The following is a 12,231-nucleotide window of genomic DNA, read 5'->3' as shown; positions in this document are numbered from 1 at the left end:
GCCCGAACCACGATTTCCGGACTGCGCAGTTGACAAACGGCTGGCAGTGGTTTTGCCAGGTAGATTTTGCTAGGATTTACATTCAATGTAATCTAATCTAATTTGTATCTGAGATATTGAAGACGAGTTGAAAATTTTCCTGACCTAAACAAAATTCATACAAAATGTCCAAAATGCATATTTTAGGCATGTTTTGCCAATCCTTAACGTTTTGATTTGACCTGTAGCCAAAATACTTAATGCAAATCCGGTGTAAAATTTCAAACTGGGATTATTATTTTATAATCAACACTTAATGTTAACGTAAATTAACGATTTTGCTCTAACCTTAATTGTTTATACGATGTAATATTTGTCAAAGTGTCAACTTTTTACACCATGTTAAATCATAGGAATGCCATAAAGCCCGTTTCACAATCCCTTAAAAACTTTATATAGCCGATGTAAGGATATGTAACGGTTACTCATAAGTTCTCTAAAATGTTTTGTAGTTTTATAAAGTGCCTTAAGATCATTACGTTAAGCACGATCAGACTGTCTAAGACGTAGTTTGAGTCGATGGCACCAAAAAAAAAACACATTCGCTAGCTTCTCTATTGATTTTTAAAATTATTTTGTAGAACTACTTGCACTCCAACTAATTTTATAAAGAAAATAAACCCACACCCCCTCCCCCCCCCCCACGTCCCCCTCGCCCCTCCCCCACTCCCTTCTTCTGATTGCTATGACTTGCTTCTGATGGCGGGAGTGATCAGCTTTCAATACGTGTGTGGTCGCTATCGTTGTACGGGAATGGGTTCGATTTAGGGCGGTTGATAAAATAAGTCTGCTCTTAGCTTAAATAACGGTGTATTTTAACATAAATGGTTGCAGTGCAAGAGTTTTCTTTCGGGTTGGAAAGTATGTTTGGTATACACTGCATTAAACACTGTCCCATCCCAATCTCATTCAATATATAGGTACATCGACGTCAGAGCTCTGAGTCTCTTGGTATTGGTCCAACCAATCCATACATTTAGAGAAAACTGGCTTTTCAAGTCAAAGCCATAGAATAAGTTAATTTCTTTTCACTTGTCCATAAGAAATTCATTCAAATAACTGTCCGTAAAATTCGCGCGAGGACGTCAAACGCGCAGACGTTCATAAAATGGTCACTAAATAGAACACTTACAAAATGTATTGGTTTTCTTTACTTTTATATATGTTTGTGCCAATAACAACCTGTTTTCAAGTTTAATGATTCAGTAAATAACTGACCAATTCATTTTTCACTTAACTAGATGAAAACATATTGTTGACGGTGAAAATAAATACGAACATAGGGTCACCAACCCAATCTTTACAAATAGAAAGGACAAACACTTGAAATATTTTCAAATCAGTAGTGTTTAAAAGGCCATAATCCTTTTGAAAAAAGATTTAGTTTCCACTGACCAAGTATACATTATGGAAATCAAAATAAAGTATGGTATCAAATATACTTGAAAAGCAGTTATCACCTTGTTGGTTTTGATCTTTGCATTCAAGGTCCCAATGTTTTAGTGGGAACTATATTTTTATACAAACATTTTGTTTATAAATGATGTGAAGCCATATTATCAGAAGTCCTACTTATACTTTGAGCTAAAAAAAAAAAGAAGGACATCTTTAGCCAGCATATTTGTTTATCAGTTTATGTCCGAACCTTTTTATATATAAAGTCAACCATACTTTTTTCAAGAGAATTATAGTATTTGTCAAGTACAGGCTAGAGAAATGGTTATACATAGAAAAAAAACCTGAATAGACGGTACCAGTTTTTATGCTGAATGAAAACAAATTTTGAAATTAAATATTGTGCGACAGTTAGCATGGTATTACATCCTTATTGCTAGTAAAGCGCTCTTTGGTATAAAGTCCTTATTTCTCGTGATGAGTAATTAAACTAAAATTTATTAGAAGTTAGTTTAATGAGGGAAAAGTGAGCTGTAGATGTCTTAATTTAATCCCTACCATGCTGTACACGATTAAATCTGCCTTTGCGACCAGTGTAGATCATGATCAGCCTGCACATCCGTGCAGTCTGATCATGATCTGCACTGTTCGCTATTCAGTCAGTATGTTTTTTGTAAGCACCCCTTTTAACAGTTAATGGTACTGTCCAAATTGAAAGATGGACAAGTTCATTAGAGAAATGTAGCATGGTAAGGGTTAATACGAAATTTTACTGTAAATTGCCAACATTTATCAGAATATGTCACGTTGCAATCAAATGACATTTATTTCGTAAGCTCTGCATAATTTTCTTAATGATACACTTTATCCATTACTCTTAATCAACCCCGGTGTCGGTTTCAAGAGATGTCTTAATAGTGTATCTAAATGTTTTTGTAGATAAAAACCGTGCAATTTTCTTTCGGTACTACGGTTCATCTAGTTTGTACGGATAAATTTCTTTCTGTGGTATCTAATATAGCCAATTTTAGGACCTCGAATCAATAAGATGAGTTGTAGGGCCCTTAAAAGGGTAAACATGTCGCACATGATGGCTACCCACAAGTATTTACTGCGCGGAAACATGTTATTTTCTGCGGTGCATTATTTAGAGGCAACAAAGGGTATTGTAAGACTAAGTGAAAAAATATTGTTCTATAGAAACATAATTAGCCTAATATGAATGAGATTGGTAAAGATATGGCAATTTACTACAAAGATGCACTAAATGTGCACTTCAAGATTAACATATATTTTCATCCGCACCGGTCAACCTCATAGTTCTGCTGTAACACAGAATGTGGAAATGATTAAATTATATAGCTTTTATGATTTAGTAAATGTTTGAATATGAAATGAACACTTTTTGCATAATTAATTGTATAATGAATTTATAATAAATGTAAACAAGTCTGAGCAGAACAATATGGTGAATTGCCTTTATAGAAAATTTATGTCAAAATTATTTTATAGGTATAATGTGTCCGACTTAACATAAGCCCATCATGGTAACTATCTACTTGCGACAAATTTTCGAACAACATAAATAATTTCAGATGAACCGAAGAAACGAGTTTTTTTTATCAAATTCTTTGTCAGGCAACGGCCCTGAAAAAGTTGTTTACGCTGAAAAATAGAATGCGTAGAAGATATGATACGGTTATTATTAAATCGTAATATTACTTTTTACCACCATGTTAAAATGATTCAAAAGTGACTGTGCTATATAGTCTTCATGTAATATTTACGTTGCATTTCGGAATGTTTTTGACATTTTGGTAACATGTGCATAACAGTAAACAAAATAGTTTACTTTCAGTGTTTACATGTTTGAAGTGTCATCAAAAACCCAGACAGAATGATATAACCTTCACGCCTGGTACATCCGCAGTATTTATGGTGTCTCGATTTCCTTAAACTGCCTTATTGTGAAAATCGGTTTAATATAATACCATATTATACATGTTCAAAGCTACCTTATAAATAGCTAACTGAATGAATCAAATTGTTAGCTATGTAAATACGATTGACTGGCAAGTTAAAGCACTACTAAAAATGGCAATCAAAATGGCAAAATCTATTTTGGAAAAATAAATCTTTTGTTTTCAAATCGTTACTCGAATAACAGAAACAGTGGTTTTAATTAGAAAAAATAACATCGATGTTTTATTTGTCAAATTAGTGCACGGTGCAGTTAAGATTACAGGTTGAAATGAAACGAGACACTTGTCATCTTAGTGAAAACTGAATGATTCCATGTGTAATCTTATATTATATTAACACCTAGAACACTGACCGATATATTCAAAAATAATGATGTACACTGAACTGTTTTGAACGGAAATCTAGGTCTGAAATCAGTGTCACTTTAACGCCTTTATTCACGTGCACGGTACTTCATTTTTCTTTACAATATCTGTTTCTATTTTAAACGTTTTCCTTCTGTTTAAAATGCAAGAATTTGACCAAGATCAGGAACTGTTATGTTCATGCATGTAATGAAACAATACTGTAAACGTTCTTTCTTGTTTGTTATAGATCGATCACTACAGTTTAAATGGTAAGCCTATTGCATTCAACATTCAGTTGCACGGTTGTTGAAATGTATGATAATGAAAGCGTATTTTGCATATTAGATAAACCCTTCACGCATTGTTAAGATTACAAAGCTTGTCCGTGCATAAATCTTTTCGCCTATGGACTCTATTTTGAAGGTTTTTATTTACTTTTATTTACTTTTTCGTTTATCAGCTAAAATCTGCATTGTTGCCGTGCCTTTCGAAGACTATATATACACCGTAACATCAACAACGTCAGTTCGATCCTATCTTTTCTGTTTTACCAGTTTTCTGAATTCTATATCAGTACTGGTGTGCTTTCCGCAAATACTGACAACTTTTCCATGCAAGTCGGAGTTGGAGGGACAATGATTCCTCTGACAAATCGTCCGCCGTGAAAAAAACCCAACATATTCACCTTCCCCAGGGATCGAACTCGCTATATATCTCGATTCGCAGGAGTATGCTTTATATACGATAAAAAATGGGACACGTCTTTGACCGGTATGTACAGAAAGTTTGAAAATGGTGTTGTCAACTTCAAATGCACGCGGATCTGCATTTCTCACCACTTTGAAATTCGTCAAGTCTACTCAAACACAATGAAGATAGTCTAATACATAAGTTACTGATAATCTGCTTGATTTAACACTATCTGCAATTTAAGGTTCTTCTTGCAGCTGAATACACACTGCAGATTTCTGTTTGTCAACTCCTTGAGAGTTTCAAGTGCAACAAAAAACTCACATACAGTAAACAATGCATATTTGAAATAAAACAATAAAAAGGAAAAAAATATATCTGATAAAACGCTATCAGTAACACTATATCTTAAGCATTCACATTCCTCGATCAGATGTTCAGTATAGACAAACAAATACTCAAATCCCGAATTAGAAATGCTTAATATGGGGAAAAATGCGGTATTTTCTTCCAGCTAACCGTGTAAGGTTTTCTAGTGCAACGGAATTGTACAGTTAACAAACAATGCATTTTGAAATAAAACAATAAAAAAGAAGAAGAAAAAACATATCTGATGAAGCGATTAAAAAGATGTACGTATAACCTATACATGTATATACATTGAAATCAAACAATCAAACATTTCTACAACGAAGGACATTACAAAAATATTTACAATATTCATGCCAAAATAAAACAATAGCAAATAAACATTTTTAAATAAAAAGATATCTAAATATTATCTTTAGATTCCTTAACGGTGTTATCGTAACGTTAATAACAAAGTGTTTATCACACGTGGAATCTCACACGTGTGCGTTTCATGGTTTATCAAGATGTTGTTTTACAAATCCATATTATTTTTGATTTATGAAGTTTCTGCATTTTAACCGCATTGTACTTTAATATGTTCACCAGTATCGGGTGACTATCAAAATACATACAAAACAAGAATATATATCTCTGTTATTTTATTCTTCGTCTTTTAGTTTATCGGTTGAAAATGAATAAGATGTATGATTATACGTGACGTCGCGCACAATATTGGCGTCATACGAAGTCCGTACGTTAAGTCACGCACAATATTGGCGTCATACGAAGTATGTACGTGACGTCACGCACAATATTGGCGTCATACGAAGTCCGTACGTTACGTCACGCACAATATTGGCGTCATACGAACTCACGAAGTATGTACGTGACGTCGCGCACAATATTGGCGTCATACGAAGTATATACTGCTATAAGTCATGAAGTCCGATACTTTCTACTTGGTATATACGTTAAATGACAGCTATCTATAATCTAAAATTAAAGCAATTGGTTTTAATAGTTGGGTGTTGTCGCCTCTGGGAAACGGGGTTATTTGGCTGAAATTACGTTTCTTGAATAGGTGTGAAAAATACTTTTTACAGAGGGGAGTTATATGCATTTTTCATTCCTTTGTCGTACATTTTGAAATATATTTAGACACTATTCCGTAAAACCCTTCTGCATGAAAAGATAATTCACGCCAGTGAATGAAAATACCGAAAGCTGCAATGCATACTTCCTAACGTTTGCTTACATCAATAATAGTAAAAAGTTCATGCGACCTTAACAACATAATATTTACCTTTTCAATTCGCCCAATTACCTTCAAGATTGTTTGATTAAACGTTTCTCAAATGCACATTCTATTTGCAAATGATAAAATCGCGGTTAAAAGCAATATCTGTCAGGGATGTTCCCAATAGTCAAGAAGGCCAATGAATTTTAATTGAAAAAATATTGGTATGATCTATGCCCTTTGATTACAAATCTATAATCGACCTCAATTAAAAATCTCGTGCTTCTTGTATTTACTTTTAAATTAACAACTTTTTATGTCAAAGAAATTGACATTAAGGAGTAGGAAAAGTGACGTTTTAGATCTAAATTTAGAACAGAATTTAATCAAGCTATATTCTAGAAATAGAACTAAAATGCAAACGGAAGAATAATTGTCAGTAATTGAACTTTTCAAAAGGAATAAAGGAATGTTAACCGAGTTTCCTTTATTCACGTTTTCTATCAGTTGTACTTTTAGTTTCCTGTGTGACGGTCCGCATATTTGATAATGGGTGTGGACATTATTAATTAAATAATACGGCTGGTTTTTATAATTAAACATGAAATGAAAAAGAAAAAACAGCCAAAAAAAACACACATTTAATATAACCGGTAATAAGTATCGTTATTACAATGTCCAAGCTTAGAAGAAAAAAAAATATTTTGCAATGAAGATGCTACATCATTTTGGTAAACCACATACCGAAACTTTTTTGACCGCACCACGGATAAAATTTCTTCCTTTACAGCGCGATTACATTTCATTAGCTGTAAAATATTCCAGTAGCTTGACTCTCTATTTTCTTTAATATTGCAAACATTTTATAAGTTAATTTTAAGCCTCTAAAATAACATATTTTTATCTGATGGCTAATCCTAGACTAGCTCCTAGACTATGATATATATTTTTTTATTTTTAAAATTGCGAATGTAGCCAGTCTATATCATATGTCCAATATCATAATATGATAATATTACAGCCAGTTCTCCACGAAAATCTCTAAAATAGACTTGCTTTTGTCACTATCACATATAAAATTAGAAAAAATACAAAATTTGAAACTTTGTGACAATTCTTTATTATCAGTCTAGTGCATGGCTAGTCTAGACTAAACCATACCTATGTTCGGAACCAGTCAATACAGAAACAACCTGCTGGAGTAACTTCCACTGTTAATGAAGAAAATTTATATATGAGCCGTGCCACGGGAAAACCGACATAGTGGGTTTGCGACCAGCATGGATCCAGACCAGCCTGCGCATCCGCGCAGTCTGGTCAGGCTCCATGCTGTTCGCTAACAGTTTCTCCAATTCCAATAGGCTTTAAAAGCGAACAGCATGGAGCCTGACCAGACTGCGCGGATGCGCAGGCTGGTCTGGATCCATGCTGGTCGCAAACCCACTATGTTGGTTTTCCCATGGCACGGCTCATATGAGAAATACGACAGAACACAGGGACGGCAGCCAGTCTAATATTCCAGCTGGTACTGATGATATAAGTGTATCTCTAGAAGAAAAAAATAACTGAACAATGAACTAAATTTTTTGGCAAATCTGTGAGACTTAACGGACGGAGAGATTAAAGATTATCTATTTACATGAAATTCTATCCCACTTATTAGCAGTCATGTATCTTGATGCATTGGTACCCACAGTCCGTATACAGCTAATGTCATGCTAATGAACTCTGCCCTTCTTTGTCGTGTGATTTATTGTCGACGAAATACACTGCTTGTCAAAAAAAAAAGTTTCAGCTAACCAGCTAAGGGGATTTGAGATTAAAAATGTTTTTCTTGTTTGTAATTAATAGTATTAAACAATACGGTGAAGCTTGCGATACTATTGATATTATATACTTGTAATATGCATCATTTCAAACAATAAGAATTATTTATGTGTGGTAAATTTTTTACATATAATAAATTTAAAACTGTTTTAATCATCAAAATGTCCACATATTTGCTGTGAGTTAATATGATATCTTTGTTCATATTATTCCCATTCTTTAGATCATGTTATAAATGTGTAACAAGTTAACAGGTGACATATAGGCCCAAAAGGGCCAATTGGGCCGGGTGTTGTGAATGTTGATTGAGTATTGTAATATGTATGTATATAACACATGTCACGTTAATAAACAATTTACTTACTTACTTACTTACTTACTTACTTACTTACTTACAATACGTATAGTTTGCATACTTATGCGTACATTGATACACAAATGCAAAATGTATTTTTCTTCATTTATAAATTGCACTCATTCGGGTATTAAAAAGGCTCCGAAACATAGGAGTTTGTTCCTATATAATATTCGAAAGTCAAAATGAGCGGGGAGGGGAGGTGGGCGGGGAGGGGAGGCTTATTTCACATTAACCTTGGGTCGACTTATCAGTGTTCTTTTTGTGTGGACTCTGATTAAAGATTGTAGAAAGTAGATTACTGAAAAAAGTAAAACTGCATTCTTGCTGGTAAACGCAAAGGCGTTTTTTTTTCGTGTTGTTACGGTTGTTTTTTCACCGTGCTTTCTTTCTTTGCCCGAACTTTTGAAATTCAGTCTACATACATTTGAGAAATATGAATGAAATACTTTCTCTAAAAATGACAAATGTAAAAATGTTAATAAAAACATATCGCTTTACACTTGTAATAGATCGCCACTCAAAGTTTCTATAAACCTTTGTGTCCGGCTAAATTTGATATGTTTTGCTAGATGTGCCTTGCCTTTTACATGTATTATTACATGCACGTCACCATTTTGACCGTCTATATCGACACCGCTTTTTTATGTTTACAAACGTTTTGTCAAGGGAAATTCCAACTTCTAACGCACAAGTCCTTAATCTGACCACTAGACTTAACTGATTATAAGCAATATGTCTTTCCTTCTATAGAATGTCAAGTCATAGAGAAAAGCTAGTATGTTATAATAAATCTCGCAGGGAAAAAATAATTATCACTTTGACATTTAGATTGCAAGACGGCTGTATCAATCAGCTGTCCAATACTGACCATACAGATGTACGTTCAGATCTTTTGGCTGGAAATGTGCAATTATACCTCCACCAACACACCACCACCACTACCACCCCCACCCCCTCTCATTCCCTTTGTGCCCCATCCTCTAATTTCTTACCGGAGAACAGAAAAAAAAAAAAACGATGGTCACCCGTTCATTTTCTTTCAAGATCACATTATGTACGAATACCTATATCTAGGTCAATGTATATATCAACTCATTTTAATTATTTAATGGCCGATCAATATCATTTTCTATTAAAGGCGTATTAAATGTAATGTTTTGTTAATATTATTTTAACGACCGTATCGTAAAAGAAACATAAAGAACAACACATTTACTGTTGTCATATATTTTGTAAACACTTGCTTTACATAATTGGATGATAAACACATTATAAATTAGATATTTTGACAGTATTTCGATGAAAGATTTCATAAGAAAGATAAAGGCGTAATATAATATATTTACGTTTTTCTCAGATAATTGCGAAAACCGGTAGCACAAAAGAAGGTGAGTGACCTATAGGTAATGTATCCGACAAGACAGAAGGAAGCCCCTATACAAATGAGTTATGCTAATGTTTTCAAAAAAAGAAACGTAACATATTAAAATTACGTCCAGTGAAAATGACACGCTGTACGAACAGCACTGCGCATGCTCGCTTCGACGATTTGATCAAAGGCACCCTGTATTAAAAGAATTCCGTCTCCAATCTTAATATTTTTTACAAATCATAGATGGAAGAAAAAGCTGACTGACCGCCGAATAAAAACAGAACTGTATACTTGTCTATCAACATTAGAAAGTACAATTTCCTATGTTCAAGAGTTTCATATTCAAACGCAGCAGTCACAACAGTAATTGAAAATAATCAAAAATAAGCAAGAAACACTCAGCTTTCTTGCCATGATCAAACACTCGAATGTAGCACGTTTGTTTATTTGTTTTGGCATTTGATATACACCGACACAATCTATTTTTGATGATGGTGATAAATATTTCAACCATTTTTTTTCTGGCCACGGACAGGCACATTATAGGAGGAAAAATCTGACTTTCACAAGTCAGTAGGATTATTGAAGAAGTACCATACCGAGACCTCTTCCCTCAACTGTTGGACAACTGAAGCTAGAAAACAAACTCAGTAGTCAATGCCTTACCACATTTCGGATATTGATACAAGTCGGACAATGACTAAATAACAATTAAGTGTATATGCCATTTAAAAAGACAGCTTGACCTTTAAGACATTGTTCAATAACTTCCGACATAATTTGGCAAGAAATTAGAAAATGTCTTTTATTGTTCTAAAGGGCGGAACATAATTATGTAGAATGAGATTTCGTCGTTCGCTCCGTAATTAATTGTTGAATTACATTTTATTGCGATTACTTTCATTCACAAAACTTTAGAAAAAACTTCATTAATCAATCATTACAATCAGGCGTGGTTGAAATTAATTCACTAAATCCTAAATATACAATTCTTTCCCCGACATTTGCCATTTTATCTTAATGCTCGAATTACGCGATTAATAACAAAACGTTTTAAGGCATAAATTGTGACGCAGATAAATCAATTGAGTTTCTATTACTGCAAACTCATTGTAAAGTATTATTTGCTAAACTTATGATGTGAGTCATAAAAGCTACAGCGTAATATATTTTGCTGTTATTTAAATCAAGACAAGATATCTAAATAGTAATCAGTAGTTGATCAAATGGGTCCCAGGGCAACGGACATTGTGACCATACAGAACATGCTTCGTTTTACCACAACATTTAAATCATGTGTGCCCTCGGATAATTTGTCTCTTCCTCAAGAAATTTTAGCTTCATTCATGCAAATTATAATTATTTGGTGACTCTCGAATGGGTGACCTCGAAAAACCACAAGAATTTCATTATGTATAATATAGGAATGCCTTTATGCGTATGTGTTTTCCTTAAACAGCATAATTATTTTAAAATTTATATCACATAGCACTTTGAAACTTCCTTGATCATTTCCTTTACTTTCAGTGTACATGCTTTCCAGATTTTGCTTCACAAATAAAAAGAGAATGGATAATATAAGTGGCTAGTGTTAAAACCCTGAACTACGAAACCAGAAATCATCGTCGGGACATGACAGTATTTTAAACACGGGCCCGTGATGCGTATTCGCACATTATTGAAACGAGAAAAAGCTCCCGAAATTGGTCTACTGTATTTAGTAATATCTCATAACTGCATACTTGTGGAGGAATCGCCACTATGTGTAGCCGATGGCGGGTTTTAGGTTAAGAGCCACGTTTTACATAAAAAAAAATAAACATAATCAAACCGTCGCCATTTTCAAAACAAAAGCGTGTAGTTTTGGTACTTTTTTCAACGTATGATCAGTAGGCAAAGAAAGTAATAAACCTTTAAACAATTACGTCTCACAAAGTATAACAGGCGTTCTTTTGATTGTCAAAAATATAGCTCTGTCCGAATATGGTACACCCAGTAACTGTTCAACTTGCACTTCGGAAATTGTGTCTAAGAGTTCTGTGACCGTTCCTAGAGATAGACTCTGCGTCTAGAGGCTCAGTTACCAATTAATAATTTCCAGGACGAAAGATTGTTGTAGATTTCTTTAAAGTCCCTCGTTTTACCAAAATTATCTCCCTATTTGTTTTGCAAATGACAACATAACGATTAAAATTGGCTAAATGGTAGGTTACTTTACTCTATGAAGTTATCAGCACTCGTGTGTTTTTGCATCAAAAGGGAGACGTGTAGTAGTACTTCGAGCATGGTGAAATATTTCAGATGTTGAACTGTCCGGAAGTGTTGTCCCTTTGTCGGTCCATATTCTTGAATACAAAGTGCAGGACAAGTAGATGACATTCTTTCCAGAAAAAATATACGTATTTTATATGCTATTTATGTTTTCATATAAACAATGATTCGGTGATGATCGTTCCCATTTTAAAGTTACCCAATACGAAGAGCACAACTTTTCATTTTCATCCAGGTTGTAAGCGTCTTTCTACACTGTTCAAAATTTTAACTGTTATAATTCGATCATCTTTATCGTAACAAAACTGAAAAAGGTTCCACATACAGGCTATGTAAAAAGCATCAAATATACCTGAATTTT

This window comes from Mercenaria mercenaria, chromosome 5, assembly GCF_021730395.1.
Source record: "Mercenaria mercenaria strain notata chromosome 5, MADL_Memer_1, whole genome shotgun sequence".
Classification (NCBI taxonomy): domain Eukaryota; kingdom Metazoa; phylum Mollusca; class Bivalvia; order Venerida; family Veneridae; genus Mercenaria; species Mercenaria mercenaria.
The sequence above is the reverse complement of the archived record's forward strand: the minus strand, read 5'-3'. Positions refer to the sequence as shown.